We start from the raw sequence: 18787 nt of genomic DNA on the forward strand, positions 1-18787 counted from the left end.
AAAGACTAAGCATAAGATTGAGAAAGAAATAGGAGACTTGAAGAACACAATAAACTAAGTAGACCTATCAGACATCTATAAAACACTTTGCCAAACAACAGAGCAAAATACATTCTTCAATATAGATCATATGGCCATAAAGCAAGCCTCAATAAATGTAAGATGGTATAAATCGTACAAATTTAAAATGGTAGAAATCATGAAAAGCATATTCTCTTACCACAATGTGATGAAATTAATGACAGAAGCAAATTAGAGAATTTCACAAATATGTGGAAATTAAACAATGCACTCTTAAATTTCCAATGGGTGAAAGAAGAAATCAAAAGAAAACTTAGAAAATACTTTGAGATGTATAAAGATGAATACACAACATGCCAAAACTTAAAGAATGCAGTAAAAACTGTGCACTGAAAGAAATTTATCTTTGTGACTACCTATGAATAAAAAGGAAAGATATCCAACCAACTTAACTTTTCACATTAAGAAACTAATAAAAAGAGCAAAATATTCCCAAAGCAAGGACAAGGAGGAAATAATAGAAATTAGAGTGGAAATATATTAAATAAAGAATAGGAAAAGATAGAGAAAAATCAACAGAATCAAAAGTTGGTTCACTAGTCTTTCATTAAACTGAACCAAAAGAAAAAAAAGAGAGAATAATCAAATTAATAAAACAATTAATTAGAAAGTAATCATCACTACTAACTTTATAAAAGCCAAAAAATATATAAGAATACTATGATCAACTGTGTGCCAACCAAGTAGAACAGAAAATTTCCTAGAAAGAAAAATACTACTGAAATGATTCAAGAAAAAATGTAAAATCTGAATAAAACAGTAACCAGTAAAGAAATTAAATTTTGAATTAAACAACTTTCTACAGAGAAAAGCCCAGGCCAAGGGGCTGGCGAATCTTATGAAACAGTTAAAGAAAAATCACCAATTCCTCACATAATCTTCCAAATAAAAGAAGAGGAAGAAATATTTCTTTACGCATTCTATTAGGTCAATATGATCATACCAAAACTAGACAGAGACATTGCAAGAAAGGAAAACTGCACACCAATACTACTGTATTGCGTGAACATGCACGCAAAAATTCTCAAAACAATACTAGCAAACAAAGTTCAGCAACATATGAAACTAATTATAACATTGGCAACAAAACTACAGCTTACATTTTACCTAACGATAAGAGACTTTCCCCTTAAGACTGAGAACAATGCGATGGCCACTTCTCTCTCCATTCCTATTTAGTATTGTGCTGGAAGTCTAAGCTATTGCAATAAGATTATAAAAAGAAATAGAAAAATAGACAGATTGAAAAGGAAGAAATAAAACAGTCTTTATTTGCAAATAATGTTTGCCTATGTAGAAAATTCCAAAGAATCTGAAAACAGCTCTTAGAACTAATAAGTGAATATAGCAAGGTCCCAGGATACAAGATCCATATACAAAACTCTATTGCTTTCATAAATATGCCAGCAATGAGTAATTGGCAGTTGAAACTGAAAAAAAGTATATATCAACCACAATACCATACAAAAAGTGAAATACTTAGGTGTAAATCTAAGAAAATATGTGCAGTATCTGTGTGCAGAAAACGACGGCACCCTGAGAACAGAAATGAAGAAGATTTAAATAAACTGATAGATAATCCACGTTCACAGATTAAATGACTCAATATTGATAAATCAATTCTTCTCAAGTTCATCTATACATTGAAAGCTCTCTTTATCAAAATCCCAGTTGCATTTTTTGTAGAAATTGACAAATTGATCCTAATATTTATATGGAAATTTTACACACAGAATAGTCAAAATCATCTTGAAAAAGAACAACAAAGTTTGCAGACTTATTCCTTCTAATTTTAAAACACTGCAAAGGTCAAGTGATCAAGAGAGTGTGGTACATATAGAAAGGTACGTATAGATAGTAAATATAGAAAAGATAACACATAGATTAATTTATGGTCAACTGACTTTTGACATAGGTGCTGGGACAATTCAATGGGGGAAAAAACAGTCCTTTCAACAAACTGTGTGAGGAAAACTGCATACCAACATGCAAAGTCATGAGCCTGGACCACCTACCATGCACCATGTAAAATATTAACTAAAAATTGACCACAGGTCTAAAAAAAAGAGCTGAAACTATAAAACTCTTAGAAGAATCCATAGGCATATCTCTTTGTAACTTTGGATTAGGCAATGGCTTCTTAGATGCAATACCAAAAGCACAAGTAGCAAAAGAAAATATAAATAAATTTTATCAAAACTGAAAACTTTTCTGACTCAAAGGACACCGTCAAGGATATAAAAAAAGAAAAGATTTGTATCCATAGTGTATAAAGAACTTATAAATCAACAATGCAAAGACAACCCAATTGAAAAATGGACAAGGGTTTTGAATAGATGTTCCTTCAGAGAAGATAGACAAATGGCCAATGACTGCATAAAAAGATGATTAATATCTTTAGTCATTAGGGAATTGCAAATCAGAACCACAATATGATACCCACTAAAATGGATAAAATAAAAGAAGACAGGCAAAAACAAGTGTTAACAAGGATGTGAAGAAATTGCAATACTCATACCTTGCTGGTTGGAATGTAAAATGGTGCAGCCATGTTGGAAAACAGTTTGACATTTCCTCAAAATGTTAGACATGGAGTGACCATATAACCCAGCAATTCCACTCTTAGGCATATACCTAAGATAAAAGAAAGAATATGTCCCTACAACACCACATACATGACTGTTCATAGTGGCATTATTCATAATGGTAAAGAAATGGAAACAACTCAAAATCTATCAACTAATGAATAAATAAACAAAATGTGGCATACCCAGACAACGTAACTTTATTCAGCCATAAAAAGGAATGAAGTACTGATATGTGCTACAATATAGATGAACCTTGAAAACATCTTAAGTGAAATAAGCCAGTCACAAAAGATCATAGATTGTATGATTCAATTTATATGAGATTTCTAGAATAGGCAAACCTATGCAGACAGTAAGCAGATTAGTGGTCAGAGGCTGGAGGAGAGAGATGGTGAGTGCTAATGATTTTGGGGTTCATTTTGGGGGGTGATAAAAATGTTCTAAAATTAGATAGTGGTGATAGTTGTAAAATTCTGTGACTATACCACTAAAAAACCAATGAGTTGTGCACATGAAAAGGGTGAATTTTCTGGTATGTGAATTCTAGTTAGCTAGCCAGGCCCTATTTAAGAGAATTAGGAAAGCTGAGAGGAAGGCAGCTGCGGTCCTCTTATACTTGAGGTTAGGTCCTCCTATGATTGTTTCAGTCTCCAAAACTACAGAACAGACACTACCTCTTTAATTTCCTGGTGATGTATAGCCAACAAATTGCATCTTAATAACAAAGTACAGGCACTCTGATATGTTTGAAGAATGCGTTGTTGAAAAAATTAACCTCAGTTAACAATGTATAAGCCAAAAGAAATTTTTGAATAAGAAACACTGCTAAAGATCTTAATTACATCAAGGGACCAGATGAAGCTGTCAGCTAGCACTAGGTTTGATCCATCAAGGAGAAAAGGAATCCAAAGGAAGCAGAGGAAGATTGGAAATGCTTACTTGCATGCTCCAACTTTGGCTGGTGACTTTAAACAGTTCCAGAGAACTCTCATGTCTGTCCAGCATCAGGACTTCTAAGGGAATTAGGAGGATTTTTGGCTATGAGACAAGGAGATGTGCTTTATTAAGGATACAAAAGTAACCTCCAGAGCAAGGATGAATAAATATAGAACAAATGAGAAAGGAGGATCAAAAGTTAAATAACGATTTCCTAAACTGTTTTCATTTGCAATTGCCTTTTCATGTAGACCATAACTGGAGTGATTACTTTCCCTGTCATGTAGCTTACAGTGAATTTCAGACCACTATCTTACAAACAGTAAGTATTACAAAAACACAGTGTTACATGTGTGCGAATAAAATATCTAACTTATTGTTTCCCCATCAAGTTGACTAGAATAACCTGTGAAGATGTTTTAACATATAAATCCTGTAACCACATCCCAAAATTACTGAATCAGAATATTTGGGGAAGGTGACTAGTTATTGATGATGATGATAATGATAATAATGATGATGATAAAAAACTTTGCGTAGGATTTTTGTGATCAGTTAAGTTTGCAAATCACTGGACACCATTATGAAAGACAAAACACACACAAACAACAAAGTGCATATACCTAAAAACATGTAATTTGAAATCTGAAATGTGTAAATTAAGGGCATATAGAGAGAAAGTGATTTCCACAATGATATATGGCCAGTTAGCAGAAATACTGCATAAGAACCTAGGTTTATTAAAAATGGTCTTCTATTGGCTGAGCCCATTGTTTCTTTTTTCCTTCAATTCCCACAGATAGACCATGAAATTTCAAACTTAACATTACAGGGGACAGGACAATTTATCTCATTAGCTTTAAAATCAAGGCCCAATAAAACATTTCATTTTGTATATGATGATAAATATTAAAAAAAATTTTTTTAAATAAATCACTTTAGATTTCCTTATTTATTTATGAATTTGGAAAACCATTTCACCAGAGTTAACCATGAAACAGTAGATGACGGTTGCCTCTGGGGAGTGTGATGAAGGTGATACAGGTGTGAGAGTGGGAGGAATACTTATTTATATTGTATAAAGTTTTTTAATTTAATTTTTTCAAAAATTAAGATTCATAAATTAGAGTTTCATATTTTTAAAGGTGTACAGAAAAAAGGAAAGAAAATATAACTTATCCAAGAAAACCCACTAGGTTAGTTTTTCTATTGCTGCATAACAAATTAGCATTAACTTAGCAGCTTAAAAGAATATATTTATTATCTCACAGTTTCTGTGGGTCAGGAATCTAGGCACGTCTTAACTGGGTCCTCTGCAAGAATGCAATTAATGTAAGGGCCAAGGCTGTGTTCTCAAGTGGAGGATAGACAAGGGAAGAGTTCACTTCCAGACTCACTCAGATTGATGGAAGAATTCATTTCCTTGTGATTGTAGACTGAGGGCCCTAACTTCTTGCCACTTGTTGGCTGGAAGCTGCCTTCAGCTCCTAAAGGGTTCCCTCAGTTCCTTGCCATCTGGGCCTCCCAACATGGTTGTTAACTTCTTCACAGGCAGAAGGGGAATCTTACATAACATAAACATAGGAGTGACATCTTATTACCTTTACAACACTCTATTGATTAAAAGAAAGTCACAGGATGAGTTATGACTCAGTTTTTCTGCGTCTTGTCGACATAACAGAGGCTACATTTTGGAAGAAAAGGAAACGATAATTTATTGAGACTCTGTTTTGTGTCAGGAACTCTGGTAAGCGTTATAAGATACTGCATTTATTTCTTATGGCCTCCTATGAGATAGGTACTACCAGTTCCATTTTCTGATGGGGATTGGGTCACTTTCCCATGTGATACCAGTAGCAAGTGTTAAGAGCATGAATTTCAACCAAAGACTTTCCTTAATAAAAGCTTTTTCTTTTTCCATTTTACTACATTTGCTATATTGGCAGACTAGAGGCTAAAAAACAGTTTCATCTGTTCCCCAGTTTGCAAAGATAGTATATGTTAAAAGGGCAGAAGTGAAAAGAAAGGGATATGAAGAAAATGGACAGAAGTATTATTAAATCAACTTACATATAATCTCACAATAAATAGAGTTAATCCAGTTTATACTATTTTTAATTGCTTGATTGCAAATATAAAACTTTGAAACTTAAGACGTTTCTTAGAAGTGAGCCTTGTGGATTACGTAGCTCAGTTTCCATGGGCACATATAAAATCTGGGTTTTCTAAGGAACAATTGAAGAACTTATAGCTTTCTCCAAATGAACCATTCTTTGACAGTTAAATAGTAATGAAATCCACTTAGAAGTTTCAATTTTCTTTTATAATTGGCAACAATAATTTCTCCATTTTAGATTAATTACTAAGAATTTTCATTTCCCATAGGTGGCAGCATAAACTTCAATAGAATATTCATTACTATCAATATTCAGATCTTTTTCTATCATAATGACAAAGTCCTATTTTAAGGATTTTCTGATTCTAGAGTCCATCTTTTGAAACTATTTAAAAGGCATAAAGTGGGGAGTAATTTACTTTGTTAAAGTACGAGTATAATTGTAAGTAAAAGTCAAAATACAAGTATAATTTTGCATCATTTTTTGAGACAGCCTTACCATTTAACAATGAATAAATGAAAAAGAACTAAGATTAAAAGCTAAAATTAATACTTGTTTTAACTGACATGTTTGGGTGGTCAGTTTACCACCATCAGAGTTGACAACATCAGGTGATTTTATAATGATTAATGAACTCTCTTTATCATGCATTGAATTCTCCTTTTTGGACACATACAAGTATGTGTGTGTATGTGTAATATTGTATGCAATATTGTCTGACTGAATCAGCTTTCTCAAACGCTACATATTTTAAAAGTTTTCTCATTTCTTTGCAATTCCAAAGCAGTCAGAGAAAGGGTTCACATTTGCATTTTAAGGAACGTCAAAAGATTCGATCAATTATAAGCTTATTTTTACACACCCTTTGAAATGGTGGAAAAATTTTCACTCTCCCAAGTGCAGTATTTAAATTCTACTTACTTAAATTCAAAGAAAAGAAAAAAAGACTTCAGTTGTCGTTACTCTTAGATTAATATTCAATTGGAAAGATGTTTTACCTTAAAGTGTCTTTGTATGTTTCCAGATTTTTTTGGTAGGCCTCCTGTCTTCTATCTTTTGTGTAACATTAGCTCTCGAGATTCCACTGTATTCTGGAGAAATGCCATGCTTCAGAGGAAGCCAACTGGATTTTAAGATGGGGATATATTAACACACTTGCCTACCTTTAGGTGTTTCACTTTATGTTTCCAAAGCATGGTAGCAGCTCAACATGCAGATATCTGCCTTTTATAACCTATCTCCCAGGATATGTTCCAAAACAATGAAGTATATTGTTGACAAAGAATTAGATGTAATAATCAGGCAATTAAGCAAGGGTATTTGCAGTACTATATACAAAGACAAATTAAGAAGACTACCATGGTATCCAGAAGCCATCTGTTAACCAATGTCAAATTGATGATAAAGAAAATTGAGTTCCCTTGGCAGTTGGTTTTTCTCCAGCTGCATGCAGCTATAAAAGAGCCATCAAAGACAAATCTGCATTTGTTGTTAACTCAGAAATGCACTAGATAGGCATTGAGAAACCTCTAGTGACAACTTTTTATTCTGAAAGTTGATGGTAAGATTTCTGGGAAAGTTATACGTTGAACCTTGGATTGGCTTGGTAGGGTAAAAAGAGATGCTCAGTACAGTTCTCATATGCGTATGCATACACTCAAGTATAATAAAAATATGTTCACAGCATAAAATAATGAGCAGATCACTTCTAAAGTAACCAATCATACAAAGGTTAGTTGTGTGCCTCAAACATTTATTATTGCACATATCCTAACGTGAGCCTCACTTTAAGGAAAGCCTCATGATGGGCAGTACCAGAAAATCTTCATAAATTTGGATGATCTTTTTTACTAAGCCCTAATAAAGACTAATGTCAAAGACTTAACTAAGGTGCCCTCCAGAATAGCTATAATACTAACGCTCATTGGAAACTTGGAGAAGTTAACATACTGCCTTAAAAGAGGTTGGGATCTGGAGTCAGGCAAAAGTGATGCTTCAAATTCCCACTTCATTCCTTATTAGTTATATCACCTTAGGCATATTACTTAATCTGTTCTAGTGTGTGTATAAAAATGAGAACGATAATAACCTTGAAGGAATGTTGAAAGGAGAAAATGAATTAATGGGTGTCAAAACTTATTTCTGTCAAACAAAACATTAATGTCTTATCAATGGATTGTGGAAGTAATACTAATTGCTAAGGACTTTAAGCTTATTGTGGAAAGGTCACTGGGCTGAGGATCAAAAAAATCTAGCTTGTTCTTCCAGCTCTGCCATGAATCAGCTGTGTGACCCTATACAAATCATTTAAGTTCTCTGGACCTCAGTTTATCTTTCCTAAATTAAAGTTGGGAAGGGCATGGAACTAAAATGCCTCTATTAAATCGAACTGCCTATAATTCTTAGTACTTGAGTTCGATTTCAAATATAAATGCAGAATATAAAATCACAAAGTTGTAGAAGAATGATGTTCAAATCATTGCAATCTCTTGTATTTTTTTTTAAAGAAAAATTAAACAGTGGGAAAAGTCAGCTTTTATAGTCCACTTAGGGTTTAAATTTCTTATGTATGTTTTTATTAGAATGCATTTAATCTTAAGTAAACATGTGTTTAATTTATTCAGTAAAGCCTTCTAGTTGAACCGGATTAACCGAGAATTGCGGTTGACTGTCTTCTACTAGCAGCTTAGAATTTTAAAGTTGAAGAAGACCAAAAATAAATATTTATTCATTTGCCATTTTAGAGTTAAAGAAATGAAGCATAAATAACTCTAACTTTAAGTGAGAGAGAACTGGTTCTAGAATCTAAGCCTTTTGACTCCCAGACCCATCTTTTTTCCACATCATATTTCACATAGTTTTATTTTGACCAATCTTGAAAATGCATTCTCTCTCTGTCACTTTCTCTATTCCTGATTCCTTATCTGACTGTGTTAACTTTGACTGAAAGTACCACATCTAATTGACTAGTGCAATGTTGAACATGCATTTCACATTGGATGATATCAAAATACAAATTTGTTTGGTCTCTCACTGCCGCTTGAAAATACGTGTAGTGGAATAGGCTTCCCCCCTATGATGGCATGAAAATTCAGCAACCCTCATCATTTTTCAGTTCATTCCACAGTATCAGACATTCAAGTCATTTCACGTTATAGCTTACAGTTTCAATTCAGAAATATTAAGTGCTACTTCAAAATAGTAACCAATATCTGAATCTTCATTGAAAAATAATACTCTTCTCCTGTTAGGCATGGTTGGCTTCTCCATGCACTTCTTCTCCCGTTAGTTAGCTGCTCTATTGAACCTAAATGATCAGTGAATTCAGAGTGAGAGGGAAAGCTAAAGAGCAGGATTGCTTCTATTTGCCTAGTTACTGCTAATGAAGCAGCACGTTTAAATTATAAGAAAATATGCAAGACACAGTAGTATTTTGGATATAGAGAACAAATAAAAGAAACAATGGAAAATAAAATACTGATCTTTGACAAAAGAGCAAAGGCAATACAATAGAGAAAATATAGTCTTTTTAACAAATGGTGCTGGAACAAGTGGATAACCACATGTAAAAAATGAATCTAGACACAGACCTTACACCTTTCACAATATAGATCAAGACGTAAAACCCAAACTATAAAACTTCTAAAAGATAAGATCGGAGAAAATATAGATGACTGTAGGTTTGGCCATGACATTTTAGATATGACATCTAAAGCATGAGCAGTAAAATAAATAATTGATAAGTTGGATTTAATTAAAATAAAAAACTTCTGCTCTGTGAGAGACACTATGAAGAGAATGAGAAGACAAGTCACAGACTGGGAGGAAATATTTGCAAAAAATACATTTGATAAGAGAATGTTATCCTAAATATACAAAGAACTCTTAAAACTCAACAATAAGAAAACAAACAAACTGCTTAAAAAATGGGTCAAAGATCTTAACAGACACCTCTGTAAGGAAGATACACAAATGACAAATAAGTATATGAAAATAAGTTCATCACATGTCATCAGGGAAATGCAAATTAAAACAATATTGAGATACCATTGCACACTTAGAATAATGAAAATCCAAAACACTAACACCAAATTCTGGAAAGAGCATAGAGCAACAGGAACTCTAATTCATTGGCAGTGGGAATGCAAAATGGTAAATCCATTCTGGAAGATAGTTTAGCAGTTTCTTACAAAACTAGACATACTCGTACTATACAATCCAGCAATCATACTCCTTGGTATTTACTCAAATGAGTTGAAACTTATGTCAACACAGTAATCTGTACAAAGATGTTTATGGTAGCTTTATTCATAATTGCCAAAAACAGGAAGCAACCAAAATGTCCTTAGGTAAGTAAATAAACCACACTATATCCAGACAATTGAAAAATATTCAGTGCTAAAAATAAATGAGCTATCAAGCCATAAAAAGACATGGAGGAAACTTAAATGAATATTACTAAGTGAAAGAAGCCAATCTGAAAAGGCTACATACTATACTATATGATTCCAAATATATGATATTCTGGAAAAGACAAAACTATGGAGATAGTAAAAGGATCACTGGTTTCCAGGAGTTAGGGGAGAAGGAGGGATGAATAGGCGGAACACACAGAATTTTTAGGGCAGAGAAACTATCCTGTATGTTACTATAATGGTGGACGCATGTCGTTATAGATTTGTTAATACCCGTAGAATGCACAACCCCAAGAGTGAACCCTAATGTAAATTATGGACTTTGGATAATAATGATGTGTCAGTGTAGTTCATCATTTGTAACAGGTGTCGCACTCTGGTGGGGAATGGCGATGGTGAAGAAGTCTGGGGGAAGGGGCAGGAAGTATAGGGACCTCTCTATGCTTTCTACTCAGTGTTGATGTGAATATAAAACTGCCCTCAAAAATAAAGTCTATTTTTTAAGAAGTAAAGCAGAAGAACATAACGATACATTTTTTCAAAAAGCGATGACATAGAGAAATTGAAGTTTTTGTAAGATATTTATATAAAGAGTTAGCTTTGGGCACATTTAGTTGAAGGTTAGGGTAAGTTTTAAATAAATTTTTTAAAGAGATACATGTCCTACTACAAAATAAATTATGCTACAAAAGGAAAGGAGAACTAGAACAAAGACAATACATTGATTGTAATTCATTAAGGCTGCCAATGGTTAGAAGCAAATTGTGTTATTAAGCTGTGGAGATTCAACATTAGGAGGTTTACCCTCAGACTAGCTTTAATAAACCACATTGATTCTTTAGAAACCCCTATAATTGTCAATCATTAAAGTAGAAAACATATATACTGCCATGTGTATCAATATTTACCTCTATAATACATTTATCATGATTACTTTACTTAAACATACCTATAACCTCCTATGGAATGGATTTGTATGAACAACTCTTGGCACAGTGGCTGACATATAGTCGGCTCTCAAATGCATGAATAAATGAATACTCAGGAACATACTGAGAATGAAGGAGAGTAAGGATAATTCTACTACTTTCTATTTTCTAAATGGATACTCTAAGTCAGTTGCTACATACTTTGAAAATATTATTCTGCTTAATTGTATTATTTATAACATAAATATTACTATCTCTAAAACAGAGAATAGTCAATTAAGTTTCCTTTGACCACACAATTCATAAATGGCACCAAGAAGTGATATGCAGGCAGATATATCCAAAGCATTTGCACTTCCATTATAGCACATACCTAGGAATTGTACAGTTTCACTAACTCATCTTACCAGATAAGGAACTTGAGGCTAAGAAATAGTAAGAGTCATGACCAGGGTAACATACACAGAACTTTAATCCAGTGTCACTCGGCACAAAGAAAAGGTTATAGTTCAATCTGTATTCTTTTTGTGTTCCGTATATGTTAAAGAACTCTCATAATGTCTGGCTAAGCAAATGGCTGCAAACCTCTAAGACATATGGGGTTAATAGAGTTAGTAGGAAGAGGCAAAAAAAAATGACCAAGGCAGAATAAAAGCAGCAAGCCAAAGAGCCTCCAGTCAACAGCTGAAGTGAATAAGTAGGTTGTTATGACAAGATTTAGGGAAAAATGTTCCCTGGGAACTCCAGGAGGAGCCACAAAGGACTGTATTTTTGATGTTACCTGTAGGGAAACTGAAATTATTATTCCAGTGACCTTCACGGTATCTACTGCTTCGGTCTTTCCTGCCTGAGGTAGGTCCCAATGATGTGTGCTATAAATACAAGCTGGTCGCTCTCATGCAGGAGGTGAACAGGTTAAAGGGACAATGTTCTATTCTTTGGTTTATTATGGAGAATGAAGAGATCTTAACACGATAGAAGAAATTATGTACAAAAGTCTGAAAAGAATATTCTGAGGGGGAAAAAAAAAAGAAAGCTGCAGTGTTTACATAATTTTGGGCCTTCTTTGCTCCTTAGCAGACCTTGTTGAGAAATTTTTACATGTGTAAAATGAACATTAAAGAGTTGCAGGCCATTTCCAAAACATGGTTATTATAATAAATGAAATCAGAGAATAATAGTGAGGCTTGAAGTCATTGGCAGATGAAGAATACAAACAAGGAAACACTGCCACGCATAAAAAGGAAAGAATGGGGCTGAGGCTCAACCATTTATACCTAATGTGATCCTGTACTTGTGAGGGAAAAGAAAATTGAAGAATGTTGACGTGTGGCAACCAATGGAGACCAAGAACTTATCATAGGTCAAAGACAGTATAATGACTAGGACATCTACAATAGTGCCCAGGAATGGGGTCTCATAACTTTGCTCTCTTCTCATATAATTTCTACTTTGATAATTAAGACATGTGCATAAAGTCAATGCACAATATTTTAAGTGGCACTAACAAATCTTGCCAGGCTGTAGACAGCCCATTTTAGATAGAAGTTGACAATAGAAATCTGGGTCCAGTTATTGACAAATAGAAGCACATGTCACAGAAAAGAGAAATAAAAGTAGCTCTCCACAACTGGCACCACCAGGGACAGGCCCATCTTGGGGAGAATCTAAAACTTCTGAAGTCATTTCAAGTCATCCCAGGCGCAAAATCAGAAGCTGGAATGAGTTTTTATGTTAACAGAGCAAGTCAACAAGTCTTTGAAAAGCTAGGGCCACAAAAGGCATATCTTAGCTCTTTTCAGTACAAGAACAAAGAAAGGATAAATTTACGTGTATTCAACAAATGAACTTTACCCTGAAAAGACCAAAACAAACCTGAAAAATAGACAATTCCAAGATAGAGAAAAACACAGTAAAAGATCACTTTGGTACTTAGTTTCCAGATCTATGCCGTGGTTACTTAGATAACAGAGAACTGAAAAGAAAAGTGTTATAATCGCAGAATCACCAAGAGTCATTATTCACTGCATTTTGGGTCTCATGCAAAAGAGAAAATGAATAAGACAGACAAATATTATCCTAGCAGTTTAAGTTCTTTTTAGTTTAAACGCTTTATGTGTATATCATAAATGTAAATTTTTCCCAATGGGAAGAATTTTTAAAAAGTGTTGCGAAGATGCAAGGGCATGCTTTTTCTTATAATATGTATATTTTTTAAATAACTTTTTTTTCTCTGCAGATAGTGATTTTCTGTTTATAGAAGTGGCCAAGAAAAAGCTGTCTGAGATGTTGGAGAGAGACAGTTTGCAGCCCCTGAGAGGTCGGAATAGAGGAACCCTAAGGTACCTTCCAAATTTTAGCACTACCAAGTGCTAAGAAATCATCATTGTCATTGTCATCCTTATTATCATAAGGAAGCATATTTATTATATGCCATGGCCATGTTAAAAATTAATATGTATACTTTTAGGCAGAAAACTCAAATAGGCTGCTTTGTTCCAGTCTCAGAATCAGCTCTTTAGCAATGGATAACTTTCAATGCCTCAGTTCTTTGCTTCTTTCATTTTTGTCTAATTACATATCTGTTAAGCAAACAAGCCTAGGCTTTAAAGTAAGTCAGAGCTCATGGAAATATAAATGACGGCAAAAGGATGATGCGATTATATCACCCTTAATGTTTATATAAAATCTAGATAACTTGAGATTTTTAGTGTATCACATGTTTTAACAAGCCATGTGCTTGTCACCTATTTTAATTAATAAAATGATACATAGGAACCTCTCACAAGAAAGAGCAAATGTTGTATATGATTATCTCCTGTTCATGTCTCCCCTCCTACCCAAAGAAACACCACCAGCGTCAACACCTCCACGATAATTACATCCCTTACAAATGAGTGGTTCTAGTGTTACGGTGGGATGAATAGAGTGTTACAGTGTTACGAATCAGGAGAAGACTGGAGAAATTTGGCTTATAAAAATTCTAAATAATTTCTTCTGAGACAGGCTTAAATGGGAACCCACATGATCAATAAAATTTCTTAATATTCTGCCTAACAAGCAATCTCCTTATTTTTGAATAAAAGGACCAAATCAAGACATCTGGTTACTAGCATAACATCTGGTTTATATCATAAATCCTAATATAAAATATAAATATTACCTTTTATATTATAAAATTATTTTCTCAAATGTAAAAGATACACGAAGGGTACTTAATAAATATTTTTGAAAGAATGGATATTTACCTCTTACTTTGTTGACTGAAAGAGTATACACAATAAATTGCAATCTCCTCTAGCCAACTCTCAAAATTAGTGGACAAACACAGGTGTAGAAAACAATAAATTGTTTAATGTAACTATACTAATTACAGTGTACAAAATCTTAGTTACAGCTCTGGAAGTGGTCTGTAATTTCCAGTTTTAGGCATATGAACAATAAGAACAAAACATTAAAACAGGAAAAATCATTATTTGTCAAGCTGAATTATGATCAAGAGTATAAATAGGCAAAATAAGACATTGGTTGAGAAATATCAAGCAGAAAGTACAGGCCTTAGCTATTACACTAGAATTATTTCTCAAAATAAAACTTGAGAGATTATACCTTCAGAAATTACCAACAGCTTCTATTAATACAAGTTTAATTGTAAATTTCTATGTAATGCGTTGGACATGACTGAAATTCTCTGTGCTCTTCATCGTGTTAGAACTGCAGGCGAAAGTTTCTCTAAGGCTCCAGATGGGACACTTTGATGCCTATAAAATGAGATCTGTTTCAACAAGAGATGGTGGGTAGAAAAACAGAAATAGACATGGGCAGAAGAATCTAGGCTACCACTGAGTCAAAGAGACAATGAAGAGCTAACTTAAGGAAAATTAGAAAGGAGAGATTCGAAAGAAATTGAATACAATGAAACTAAAAAAATTAAAAGCTCACAATTTCATGACAAACAATAGCAGCCCATTTTATATGTACCAGATGTCTTGGTAGAAATTATTGCGTTAATCCACACAACAATAGGTCTCTGATATGGATTGAAAACAAATGGTATTATTCCTGATTAACAGTTGCTAAAAGCTGCTAAATGTCACACAGCAATTCGGTGACTTTCAGAGTAAAATCAGAATGTAAGCAATCACAAATTTTAGTTTACTAATCCATTTCCTGTCTTGCATCAACAATATGAAAGGTTTTAAATTTCTTTCCCTATTCAACTGGCTGAACACTTCATGATTTGCTAGTATCAGTTTGTTATTTTTGAACAGATGATTAGTTGCCGGTGAAAAACATTATTTCTCTTTAATTTCTGAGGACTTCAGAGTAAACAACATTATAAAAAAGACATAAACAAGGGTGCTCTTTTCATAAGCTAGGATCATTCAGAAAGCAAAACAAAACAAGACATATTACTTCTCAACTCTTTTGAAAAGCAAATACGTAATATACGTCTAAACATCACACTGATGGAATATGTACTGATTTGTGACAATGATTTAAAATAGTTCCCTAGCACTACTTTTCATATTAGATTTTAAGTGAAAGAGGACACTAACATAAATCACTCTTTTTACAATGAAAGCCAGTAGTTTTCTCTCAACTCAAGGCAGTAAGGCAGTGTTACTTTGCTTCAATGTGGCCATCACAGGTAGCCGTTTCTTAGCAGTCATGTTGTAAAACTGAATAAAAATAAATAAATAACACAACGTGTATAATGGTTGATGGCCTCAGGGTAGCTCCACATTAAGTAAATGAAGAGATAAATAAATACATAAAATGAGTAAATAAAAAAATATTTTCCTTTCATTATGTTGAGTAATTGATGTTTGTTAGACAAAATCTACGATTTGGGTTATTATTTTTTCAGCATCAGCAGAAAGAAAATAGGAAAATTTTAGCAAAGTAGGAGCAGCCTACATAGTAGGGATTCCGGAAGTCTGCAAAGGACAATGCTTCCTAGTAATTATTAGCGCAAAGAAGGCGCTCCTACTGTTCCTAAAGCTTATAACACACTGTTAGCCATCATACTTCAAATGAAAACATTCTGGAACAATCTTGAACTATCTGGCTCCTAAGCCAGCCAGCCTGTGAACATCTGAAAGTCAATTTTATCAGTATCTCTTCTAGTGGGAGGATTACTTAACAGGGGTATCTCCACAGTCATCCTTGGCACACCTGGTCACAGGACTACATGATTTACACAGCTGCATAGTTGGCGTTTGTGTTGAGAGAGATTTTAGCAGATGCGGCATAAAATTTAAAAATATGCAGCCAAGGAGATGGCTAGTATGAAAACTCTTTGTTGTGTAAACGTCAGTCTTCTTCAGATTTTGTTCATAAGACCTTCCAGCTACATAGAAGAGTGACAAAGTTCTGAAAGAGTCTATGAGGTTGCTGAAAAAGGAATAGATTAGCTAACACGAGTTGGCATAAATAAATGCTCAATATTTAGATGTTTCACTACACATAACAGAATTGAATAAACACATTGGCCAGGATAATGCTAGAAAATATAAAACACAAATATGAAGTTAGACACATGAAAACAAGTGAGGGACAAATTCAGAAAAGATAAAGATGTCTACTCCTATCTTCCTCGGAAGGTAAAGTGGGAGTTAGAAATGTGGGGAGGACCGTCCTGGAGGTTCACCTGGCTCTGCTTGTCTTTGGACCTGAGGTGCTGTGCAGATTTGCTCTCTAAGAAAACAAGGAATGAAAATTATGAATTTGTAATGTGTCTTCTTCTGTGCACGTTTTCAATCAGCACTATTGTACGTAGTTAAAAGAATGGATGAGATATGAGATTTTAACAGATAGTTAAGTCCCAGTTACTGAATAATAACTTGTATTGCACTATCTCCCTTGGAGAGACCATCAAGTCATAAAAAACACTTAAGGATATACCATGAACCAGTTTTCTTTCTCAGTTCATATGCCATGAACCGGTTTTCTTTTTCAATAGTATTACTTAGTTAATGATATCACCTTTTCTTTATTGTTAACATTTTTAATGCAAAATATTATGGAATGCTAATATATTGAAATATCTTGTTCTACCAATTCAGTGCTAATAACATTATAGAGCCATATGTACCTCACCACTTTCCCCTAGAACTTTACTCTATGGTATATTATTTTAAACACATGTACACGTTAATAATAACAGCTTTGTAATCTCATTTTAGGACAAAAATAAAACTTAATATATACAAAAAATAAAAATAATAAACATAACAAGTGTACAGTTGTCAAGTATAAAGCTGATCTTGGATGAGGCAATGCTGTAGAAATTAACTCTTTCTATTGCTTCTCAAAATAAAATGGTTAAATTTGAGTCAACTCAGCCTTGATGCCAATTACTCCAAGAAGCCTTCCAATATATCCAAATTTTAAGTTATAATTCACTTTTCTGAAGTCTCAGAGGAATTTACTCATACCTGATTTATGCAAAAAAAAGAAGTCTTTCAACCATTCTATATAATTCAGCATGTACTTTATTTTTTCCATTCCTCTGGCATGTTTTAAGGGCAGAAGTTTTATCTTATTTATTGTTCAAATGGTTAGTATTTTAATAAGCAATGTTTTTAAATGGATGAGTGATGAGTAGTATTAAAGCATTAGGATATCTGTGAGGGCTATGATTCTTATCCGGGCTCCGTGTTAGCATCTTCTAATAACCACTTCTAACAACCACTGGGTTGTTGACAGAATTCACTTTCTTGTGGTTGTGGAACTGAGGTGCCTGTTTTCTTGACACATTGCTCCCTTCAAATTCAAGCAAACAAGAGAGCATTGCATCCTTCGTGTGCCTTGAATTTCTCTGAATTCCCTTTCTTCCTTACCTTCTGCTTTTAAGTAGTCATGTGATTATACTGGGCCCCTATTGCTGGATAATCCAGAGTAATCTTCCTGTTTTAGTTTTCAACTAATTAGTAAGTTTAATTACATCTACAAAGTTCCTTTTGACATGTTAAACAACATATTAACATCTGGAGATCAGAGTGTGGAATATTCTTGGGAGCCATAACTCACCTCCCATACCAATCTTACTTGAAATTTCATCATCTAATCTATATTTATTTGAGTACGTAAGTAGACTTTTATTGGATTGCTATTCCTAAACATGACTATATAGTCATTATTCACATTTACATTTCATTGTGAATTAGTTTAATTGGAATTGTGACTTTAAAAAACTGATATTTGCACGTAAGAAATAAGAACTGTAGAGATGGAAAGGAAAATATAAGATGATGGCATAATTTTATAGCATGGACAGGTATTTCCAAGGCGTAAACTAAAGAGCAGCCTGAGTGGAATACTAAAGTGTGGCATTCTGGGAAGGGATGCTAGAAAGTAGAAGAATGAGTGGGACAGAGACAATGAAGAACCATAAAACAGCTTTCCTCTGGGCTGTGAATGATAGTGATGAGCTAGAGAAATTCACCAGATCTTAGATTTCCCTCTTCCTCCATCAATTACTCAAATACCACACACACACACACAGACACACACATACACACGTACATGAAAGTGCCTATGTAGAAATAGAGGTACAAGAAAACATTCTAATAAGTTGCTGGAGTTGAGAAACTTTCTTTCCCCTGCAGCATTGTGCAGTGTTTTCACAAAATAACAATAGATTTGGGGTTGAGGTAAACGGGCATTTAGAGTGGAAGGGAAGATACAATATGCAACTATTTCTAATGGTTTCAAAA

Source organism: Equus quagga, chromosome 2 (genome assembly GCF_021613505.1).
Source record: "Equus quagga isolate Etosha38 chromosome 2, UCLA_HA_Equagga_1.0, whole genome shotgun sequence".
NCBI classification, from domain to species: Eukaryota; Metazoa; Chordata; class Mammalia; order Perissodactyla; family Equidae; genus Equus; species Equus quagga.